Source organism: Ursus arctos, unplaced genomic scaffold (assembly GCF_023065955.2).
Source record: "Ursus arctos isolate Adak ecotype North America unplaced genomic scaffold, UrsArc2.0 scaffold_1, whole genome shotgun sequence".
NCBI lineage: Eukaryota > Metazoa > Chordata > Mammalia > Carnivora > Ursidae > Ursus > Ursus arctos.
Genome location: NW_026622763.1, coordinates 92,610,776 through 92,621,365, shown reverse-complemented (window position 1 = coordinate 92,621,365; position 10,590 = coordinate 92,610,776). Strand labels below are relative to the sequence as shown.

Genomic DNA, 10,590 nt, shown 5'->3' with positions numbered 1-10,590 from the left:
TTGGCTATTACTTAGTCTCTGGTGGTTGCTGTCAGTCTGGGTGTTCTGTGGCTTGTAGATGCATCACCCTGATCTCTGCCTTCATGTTCACATGTCATTCTCCCTGTGAGCCTATCTATGTCTAAACTTCCCCTTTTTCTAAGGACACGAGTCACATTGGATTAGAAGTCCACCCCTTACTAGTATGACTTCGTTTTAACTACTTACATCTGCTGTGACCTTATTTCTAACAAATTCATATTCTGAGATACTGGGGATTAGGATGTTAACGTAGGAATTTGATGGAGGCACAATTCAACTCTTAACAGGCACTGTAGATTACATTATTATGTAATCTACGAGATCAGCGTCCAGGGCATGGAGCCAGTTGGAGAAGGAGGGAGTGGAGTCAGAACCCGAAGAAGCAAATGGAAGATTTCTCCCAGCACCAAGCTAAGGGGAATTTCAGTATTTGGTGACCTGGGATGTGAGAAGGAACTGCAAGGAGACAGAAAACAATGAGCCTGGGAGACAGGAGGGAAATCAGAAAGAGATGTCCCAGCAAGTGGAAGAAGGGGTTCAAGGAGAGAGTGATCATGCCATCCTACATTGCTGGTGAGTGAAGTAAGATGATTTTAACATTATCACTTCTTTGAGGGACTCCAAGGTGGAGACTACTCTAAGACTCCTGCAAACTGTCAGGTTGCCCAGACCGCACTGTAGGGACTCTGTGACTGTCAGAAAAACCTGTGCTTGGAATAATTTCCCACTATCCAAAGACACGCACTCTGAAGCACGCTGGTTGCTTCTGCTGGAGATCAGCACCCATTGGTGAGTGAGAGCGGCTCATACTACTCCAGCGCTATATTAAACACAGCAAAAGCAGGGGTGGATTGGCTATTAATCTTTCCACTGCAGTTTGGCTCACTGCCACAATATCTACGAAATGAAAAATAAATGGTGTAGTATTAAGGATTGTCAACTAATATATAATCCCAAAGGGTTAATTCTGTACTAAGCCTCCTTGAATTTTTCTTTTTTTAAGAATATAACTAAACCATAAAGAACAAAGAGGCATGTTCATGGAGAACTCTTGCTGACCCCAAAGGAAAGAATGCCCCAACCATTCTGCCTTCCCACAGGCAGGGGAAGGGAGGAGGACTCCCCACGGGCTGGAGAACAGCTCTCTTCAGTGTCCTGGACTCCAGCTCAGTGACTGACGCTGTTGGTGATTGAACTGAATGAATCAAGGCAGGTGGAGAAGTCCCCACTAGACATTGTTCTGTGTCCTTATGAGACCCCTGAGGGAGCGGGGCTGGGCTGGGGGGTGGTAAATGGGCAGCATTCTGCCCATGTGTTGTGAGGCATCAGTGGACAGGCCCCAGGCAGCTGAGGGTCACTGTTCTGGGCAAGCGGCCAAAACTGGAAGACATTGGACTGAGGCAGAGGGCCACAGACAGAGTCGACAGGCAGCCTGAGGGCAAATACAGACGTCACGGCATCGGGTCAGAGAGAGTGTAGAGACAAGAAGGCCACAGGGCACACACGCTATGAGGTCTGGCCCTCCGAGGGTCACCAAGGGGGTGGACGGGCAGGCCGGAGGGCAGGCGGCAACAGCAGGAAGTCGGCTCAGCAGACCCAGGTGTGGAGGTCAAGCACGAGGACCTCAGGAAATTTCAGAGCATACTAAGGGACTGGGATTCTACAGGAACAAGACTGTAGTAAATGGAAACACATGCCCTTGTCAAGGAGGTGACCGCTGTAGCAGTTTCCTGACCCCGCTTTCTAGTCTTTTCTATGCTGCAAGCGGTGTCAAATGCCAGTTCCAGATGGCCTCTTCTGAGGCCTGCAGGTGGGAAGCGGCCAGCGACAGCCAGCCGAGGTGGGGCACGCGACAGCTGAGCAGAGACTCCGCTTCTCCCGGCCACGCGTGTCTGCACAGGTGGGAGGGCCCAGGCGAGGGATACTTCGGTGCTGCCAACCCAAGCCCTGATTCCTGCCTCTCCCTTCTCGCCTGTACTATGATTATTAATGCCATTTTATTACCATTAAGTCAGTGAACGCCTACTGCACAGTACAATGTGCTTTGTTCTTTGCAGTCATTGTCTCACTGAATACTCTAAAAATGAGGTAGATACTCTCATTATTATTTTACACATAAAGAAACTCGAGTCAAAGAACGTGAGATCCTTGCCCAAAGTGCCACAATTAGAGTTCCTTTTGCGTTAGTCCAGACCAGGGTTACCTTCATGAAGGCATACGTGGCTTCAAATTCTGCTGTCCTCACCTCAAAAATTTTAATAACTTTTTGACCAAAAGCCCCCCTCTTCATTTTGCATGCAGGGGCCTGGCGGGTGCTGCCCAGACCCTGTGCTGTTTACCGCACCCCGCGGACCCCCCCCCCCACCTACTCCCATCTAGATATGCAGTTGTGGAGAGTTGGTTTTCAAAGCCATTTCACGTAGTGTTGACTTTTTCCTGAAGGAAAACGGGAGAAGATATTGGCTGGAGCCAGGAGGGGGTGACTGCTGTTTCACATAAGCAGTCTGGAAAGCTGAAGGCACTGCATAGGTGGAAGAAATTAAGAATGTAATCTTCACCAAGGTTCTTGCACTTCACGATGTGTTTACCTGACATCTCTACCAATGTTTAAAAATTAAAGGCATTCAGCCAATCCCGGATGCTTTGCCTACGTGACTGGGAAAGAATGTTAGCTTAAACAGGGAAGCAAATGCATCCAAGAATCCGACCAAAATGGCTATGGTTTCCTCTCTTTTTTTTTCTCCATGTTGGACCACCTCCTCAGCCCCCCAGTGTAAAACCCTCAAGGTCAGAACTAATCCTTCTCCTGGCCAGCCCTGGCCCCAAGAAGGAACATCAATTTGCTGACCCGGGCCACCCTGTCACGCAGACATCCTCTGCCTTTCTCCCACACCACTGTTTATCAGAAGGACTCAGACGGAGCTCTCTTCGAGCCAGGACGCAGAACCATGTATATGAAAGTAAGTATGACTCTAGGAGCAGGGTCACTTGAGAGCTGCAAGCTAACTTTCCATCTGCCTTATCAAGTTGGTTCAGAGTGCTAACTTCAGCAATTCCAGCTTGAGCCAAAATATTTATTGTCTAGGAAGTAAGTCGCTGGCCGTGGGCATGGCAACACAGCAGAACAGACCTTCTTACACGGCATGCTGTGGCTTCTTCACCCAGCATCTACAGCCCTTCCTGGTTGATGTGAGTCCAACAAAACACCGCTCCCTGCCTAAACGCACTGAAAGCAGGTTGGTGCTCGGCCTTCTCTCCCCTACCTTACTGGTTCGCACAATAGTAAGGGGGCCATTCTAATTCATTCAACGCTTCACACCAAGAATATGTGTTAATTGCTGAGTCAGATCTTACAGAAAATTGGGATGTTCATCTCTCATGCCCAGGACACCAGTCTGAACTAAGGAAGGAGCAGAGGAAATGTGTATTAAGTCATGAAGCCACTGATTAAAAAACAACGACACACACACAGAAACAAAACAAAACTCTGTTGTTGTAACATATTATCCTTATTGCAGGAAGGGTTCCATGTGAAGCATCTTCGTTCCAGTCCTGTCCACATACACGCCACGAAGCAGAAGGTAGAGGCAATTATTGACCTAATTAGGGGCATAAATTCATTCACCTGAATGACCCCCAGGCAGGGAAAGGGACATCGTGTTAAGAAAGAAATAGTATCTCTTCTATATTAGTCAGCTACTCCTGAGTTTATTCCTCTCATTTGCTTTATTCATTTTTTTATTTAGCCATTTTTAATAGACTTAATTTTTTAGAGCAGTTTTAGGTTTACAGAAAAATTAAGATGGTTCAGAAAGTTCTCATCTAATCCCCACTCAGTTGTCCCTATTATTCACATCTCACGTGGGTATGATGCATTCATTACCATTAATGAACCAAAACTGATATATTATCATTGACTGAAGTCCATGCTTTATTCAGATTGCCTTAGTTTTTACCAAACGTCCTTTCTCTATTCCAGGATCTCAGCCAGGAGACCACATTACATTTAAGCTCAGGCTCCTCTTGGCTATGACAGCTTCTCAGACTTCCTTTGCTTTTGATGACCTTCACAGTTTTGGGGAGTAGTGGTCTGGTATTTTGTACGATGTCTCGCTATTGGAATTTGTCTAATTTTTTTTTCATGATTAGACTTGAATTATGGGTTTCAGGAAGGAAGCTTACAGAGGTGAAGTGCCATTTGCATCCTATCACATGAAAGGTGCACACTGTCAACATGGTTTATCACCATCAACATTGACCTTGGTGACCTGGCGAAAGTGGTGTTTGGCAGGTTCCTCTACTGGGAAGTTACTCTGCTTTCCCCTCCCTTCCCATACTGTGCTCGCTGGGAGGAAGTCTCTAGGAAAAGCCCATGCTTAGAGCGGTGAGTTATCCTCCCTACTCCTTTAGGATGAAGTATCTACATAAATTCTCACACTCAGGAAAGTTGTCGCTTCCCCCCATTAATTAATTAATTTACACCAGATTCTTGGATATTTATTACAACTTTGAGTTGCAATCTAACACGACCTTGATGATTTTTTGATCAAATTATTCCAGCTTCTGGCCACTGGGAGCTCTTTCAGGTGGTTCTTGTGCCCCTCTGACATACTCAGAGGGGCTGTGTGTGTGTGTGTGTGTGTGTTAACACTTCCTTATTTTCAGGCTCTATAAGTTGCTTCATCTTGTGTATGTCCTGTCCCAGTTGTAAAATCAGTCATTTCTCCAGGGAGCCATGGTTCCTTTTATTAGAGAATAATATTAGAAATCAACATCTGGATGCTAGGAGCGCCCATTGTTACTGGGCTGTTTTTTCTTTATGTCTCCTTAGTTGACAGAGCGAACACATGTGTATGTATTAATCTATGGATACACACATATCTATAAATATTTCCATATAGAACCATCTGTAACTATATTAGCCATTTGCTTTTCTTGTATTCAGATACACGTAGAAAGTGATTTTTTTTTAAGATTTTTTATTTGTTTGACAGAGAGAGAGAGCGCGCACAAGTAGGGGGAGCAGCAGAGGGAAAGAGAAGCAGGCTCTCCACTGAGCAGGGCTCCATCCCAAGACCCCAGAATCATGACCCCGGCCAAAGGCAGCCATTTAACTGACTAAGCCACCCAGGCGCCCTGAAGAAAAGGATTTGTAAAGCTCCTCCTATCCCAACACTGAGCTTAAAACACCCTAAAGTCATATTTGGAGCGAGCACCTCCCTGTGTCAGGCACTGGTCTGACAATCCCTGACCTTGAGCTTCCAGTCTGGTGGGGAAGATAGATTTACATGCACATAATTTCAACGAAATGTAGCAATTTGATGAGCTCATGTGAAAGGTACAGATTGCTGTGAAGCCACACAGGAAGCCGTGTGGAAGAGGATGTTGCCTGTGTGTACCTGTAACGTGAGGTTTAGGAGACCGGACTGGATTCTGTAGGTGAATGAAGACGATTACAACATTCAATGCAAGATTAAGTCCACGCAAACCCAAGGCAAGAAGACCATTTCCAGTTTCCTGTGTGCAGAAGCATCAGGACCTAATGGAAGAGAGACAGAAAGGCTAAAAATCATGAAGTCTCCTTCCCAGTATAGTGCTGGTATTCATGCTGTAGGAATGAGAAGGATGATGCTGGAATGTGGTGGCCATTATTTCTTTAGCACTTACTATGTGATAAGTGTTATCTCATTTAACTCTAGGAGAAAGGCATATGATTAATGCCACAGAGCAGATGGATAAGTGAGTCTCAGAAACTGAATAACGTACATGGAGTCCTACTGGAGTCCTACTGGAGTCCACTGAAAAGTGACTGGTGTAACTTTAGACCACATCTGCCTGATCCCTCACCATTACTCATCTTAACCGTTATTTGGTATCAAGAAAGGCAGAGTTTCCAATATTCAAGTTATTCCTAAAAAGGCAGGGCTATGAATAAGTCACAGGGATGAAAGGCACAGCATAGGGATATTGACATATGATATTCTAAGAGCGTCTATGGTGACAGCTGGTAGCAACACTTGTGGTGAGCACAGCATAACGTATAGACTTGTCAAACCACTAGGTTGTATGCCTGAAATCAGTGTAGCATTGTGTGTCAAGTATACTTGCAAAGAAAAAAGTGGCATAAAAAAAGAAAAAGGCTTATAAAGTTCTGTATTTTTTTTTATTTCTGAGAAAAATAATAATCAGTTGAGGGAGGCCTGGTGGCTACATCTAGAGTAAAAGACAATAGCTTTTGGAGAACAAGAAACAGGATAAAGACGGAAGTCTCTTCCCCCCGAAATTGGTTCACCCTGATCAAATGCGTCTATAAAATGTATGAGCTAAACCATATCCATCTTTCATAATGAGGGGAAATGGGCAAATAAATCAGTTGGGAGTCTGCAGCCCAGTCCTCAGAGGTGATGTGTCAGCCCGGTCTCTCCCTCCTCTGCTTGCTGGGATTTATGACCCCATCACTCATCATGTGTCCCATCAGTGGAATTCTGGGTAGGATCAAGTCAAGCCACTGGGGGCTCAGAACTGCAGTCCTGCTACTTCCTCTCCACAGTATTAGAACAAAACAAGGAAACATCCAGCCAAGGAATGAAAAATCCAATCAATCTCATCAGTGCTTAGCGGCATAAGGGGATCTAGCCTTCAGAAAATATTTGCTATTTTGGATTCTGCTTTCACCCGGAAGTGCGTGGCACCCACAGACCCCTTCAGAAAGACTAGCATTACTCTTTTCTTCAACTAAATGTGTTAGTTGGTGAATTCACGAGGATTGGGTTGGAGCTCAGTCACTCTGAACAGCCATAAGTAGAAGGAAGAATATAAAACACTTTTAGAATGCAGACTATAAACCTAGGTGCAAGGAATGAATATTCACTAATAAAACCAGTTTCGGCTGGCTAAGCATGTGCCTCCTTTGTGATTAATAAAAGCAGAAATGCAATCTCTCGGCCTGTAGAGTATAGAGCTCCCTATATAGAAGCAGGCTTGCGGGTTTCAAACTTGCCTCACATTCATTTATATGGATTTTAAGCCCTACCACGTTCCCCACCCCCTGGAAAAGAACTTAAGATGGATATAACTCCTATAATTCCTGTCTGAGGCCAGCACGATAAAGCAGGCCTGCTTACCTTGACAAGTGAATTCTTACTGCCCAGGGCGGCTGTCAGAAATGTCTGTGTAGAGCTCTGTGTGCTAATCATATACAAATGTTAAGTAATTTAAATTACCACTTATTTTAAATTAGCATGTTCTTAACCTCAGTATATTATATGAAAAGGATTCTAAGGATTATGGGAAAGTGATGTTCTCTTGATAAGGGAGCAATAGGAAGACTGGAGAAAGTGGAAAAATTAAATGCTTCACCATTTGAACACAAACCAAACCATGGAATCCAAGTAAAGTTCCCAAACACTACTTTGGGTCAAATATTTTAGAGTTGTTTCCCTTCCTCCCTTTCTTCCTTCTTCCCTTCCCTCCTTCTTTCCTTCCTTCTTTCCTTCCTTCCTCCCTTCCTTCCTTCCTTCTTTTAATTTTCATGCAGTCATAATTAATGCCACAGACCATAAAGCAAGTTCAGGGTCAGGAATCTAGCTAAGCAAGTCCAAGGTCAGAAATGTAGACCTAAGATATGCCACGCCTTCTAACTTGACGGGCCCTGATTTAATAAGGCCCCATAGTCACATCCTCCCATGCACTCAACTTGCAATTGCCTGCTTTAAGAGACAAGGCAATTAGTGATATAGGCAAGAGTGAGGGAATTACTGCATTCCAAACACATCTGGGGAAGAGGAGAGGTCTTCCACCCCAGGATGTAGCCAGACAGAGGGGTGCCCACCAGGGTGAAAAATGAAAACTAGTTATGATTTATAGGCTCGCAGTAAACTAATTGGAAAAGTTAAGGCATGTCATCCAAAAAAATCTTGTATTGCCTCATCTCTTAAGGTAAGATGGGAATTTTAGGAGAGAAGTTTCTGGCAGTTTCCACTGAACTAAATCACAAGGTGTTTCATAATTCTGTGTCAGTCAGTTGTGCAACTGAGCAGGTTTTATTTTCCTCAAACACATAAAGCATTTAACTCTGCCCTCTGATACCTCTGACGTCTGCTTTGCAGCTAACATCAAAAACTAAGGGTACAGCCGGACCCTAGAACCCTAAAATGGCTGGCATTTGGACTTCTCAAGAAGAACTTGGGCCAAGTGTCTACTTCAGATTATAGGTTGCAATATTCTGGTCTGTGATTTTTTTTTCCAGATTCTTTAGTTCATGTCAACATATTCTGAAATATCAGTGCTCTAAGGGAATGCCAATTGCATCACTAAAATGGCATAGGGCTTTACTTGGCTCTCTTACAGTTACATATTTGTTAACAATGTTCAGGGCCATATGGATCGACTGATTGGATGATGTTGGTTCATTTCCCAGGTATGAGAAAAAGAAGTTACCTGTTGCTTTTTCTACTATATTATTTCCCAAACCATAGCCTACATTTAATTTCTCATCCCTCCCCTTCTGTGCACTGCTGAAAGGAAGGATTTGCATTGGAGTCAATCCTTAAGCATCAGAACTGGCTCAGGATCTTCATGTTCCCTTCCCACCCCTGGATGAAGCCATAGACCCCTCCTGCCCACACAGGAACCTCTTTCCTAGTGTCTGCTTCTTGATAGCCAAACCCAGGGGCCATTCTGGACCCTTCGCTTCAGGTCAGGTAATTTGCTTTTGGTCTGCCTCTTTCCAGCTTAAGCACTGCCACCAGTTGTCATTTGCTCCACATTCCGACACTCTACGCCAGTTTTTCTCCACTCGTATGTCTAGCGCCAGCTTCCTGACTCTCAGGATGAGTCAGAGATTTTATAGAAGTATGGTCACAAAGGACAGATATCCCTGCAACATGTGCAAGCAAAAGGGGGACTATATTACTAGTGTAATCCACGGTTAGAACCCCAACTAGTGGAAAGACAAAGTGTTGCGGGACCTGGGATCACCTGTGACCTGGAATTGTAAGTCCACCTCTTTCCATCTTTTGTTTCTAGTTGCTCCAGATGTCAAGTTCGTTTTCTTTTCCACTATTTCTCTATTTTAGAGGGATATGGCAGCACACAGCATCTGAGTTTTGTATCTACGGCTTCTGCCACTTAATGGGATCTGTCCCAACCCTATAGAACTCAAATTCAGAAATCCTTGTGAAATGATTCATTGGTGTAACCAAATGTCACGCCACTCATACAGTTTGGTCATAGAGGAAGAAAGGGTGCCCGAGGTAGAAGAGAAATTCATATTAATGATCATAATATAGACATCTTTTTTGCCCCACAGCAGAGCTAAGATATTAAAACTAGTGCTTTATTCCTGGCGGGGGGAATCCAGAAGCATCTGATGAAATCAGCCGAGCTCAAAAGGGTATAGAAGCTCTCCTATTTTCAAGAGGGGAAAGTCTTCACCTCCTAATATTTGTTTTATATAATAATAATCTTCACCCTATAGCTAGGACATATAGAGTTTTTGAAGTCTGCGCACAAGTTGAAAATTATTACTAGAGGTAAAATTTCAATTTGGGTTCTTAAAATGGTATATAAAATACCTTTGGATAACCACATATAAGGAAGCAAGTTGTGATGAATTGTATTTATTCCCACTGCTTGGGTAGAAAAAAACCAAGATACAATTGAATGAGGGTTAAACAAAAAAAGGGGATTTTTTTTTTTTTTAAGTAATGGAATGCTTTATGGAACTCAAGACCAGGAATGTGTGTGTCTTCTTGGAATACGGTGGCTTCCATCATAGCCTCGTAGATGGGTAAGAGAGGAAATACAGTGTGGACAATGTCATGGGTGGCCACTATACCAGGTAGCCAGTCTTACCAAGCACCATTTTTATGTGCAGGAACACTTCACCCCTCAACTTTTCATGCTAGTCCATCTACATGTTCTCTCATAACACTTAAATAAATTAACTCTTTTAAAATTAAATTTGGTGTACCACTAAAAACATATACTGATATATATTAAGTTTGATTTGCAGCTCACTCTGCTATCATGAAACAAAATGGTGAGTAATAAAAATGTTAAATGAGCACATCTCTTCCCACAAATTTTAGTGACTATCAATTACATTCGGTAAAAGGAGAGGTCTAGAGTTCACAAAAATATATAGTATTCAATAATGGAGTTGTCCCCACATAATAAGGAGAAAGTAGTTGTATCATTTTAAGTCAACTTAGGCTATGTTGAAGAGAAAAAGTCTGGGGGTCACCCAGTCATAAGACTTAAGTAAGTTCATGCATAACACATCCAATGAGAACAGTCTGGACACAGTTTCCTGACCAGAGCCTTGCCCTCACTGCCTCCAGGTCTTGGCTCAAATTGTTGGCTCAGTCTAAAATGTCTTTTATTTTCCAATCTGCTTAGGTCTTCTAGTTTGCCTTCAAAGTTCAATTAAAATTCTATCTCCTCTGAGAAGCCCCACAACCCTCAAATTCTCCAGAGTAAAGTATTCTTTTGCTTACACTTATTTAGCAAGATGTTTGTACATGTTTTGGGGTTTTGTTTTTTAGTCTTTTCAGAGTCAGCCTTGCG

General features: G+C 43.5%; 1 long non-coding RNA gene across 3 annotated transcripts in view; it reads left to right on the top strand.

The window, feature by feature from the left end:
- Positions 1-366: 366 nt before the first annotated feature.
- The window catches only part of LOC123000608 (uncharacterized), a 40,303-nt gene continuing 30,079 nt past the window's right edge, over positions 367-10,590 (top strand). Inside the window, exons 1-4 of one of the 3 annotated variants that reach the window (XR_008956703.1) lie at positions 392-594; positions 2,786-2,981; positions 3,107-3,257; positions 3,540-9,015. This is a non-coding gene — a long non-coding RNA (uncharacterized LOC123000608). Of the gene's footprint in view, positions 595-2,785; positions 2,982-3,106; positions 9,016-10,590 lie in introns of all 3 variants that reach the window. The other 2 variants (XR_008956704.1, XR_006408693.3) reach the window with 2 other exon arrangements.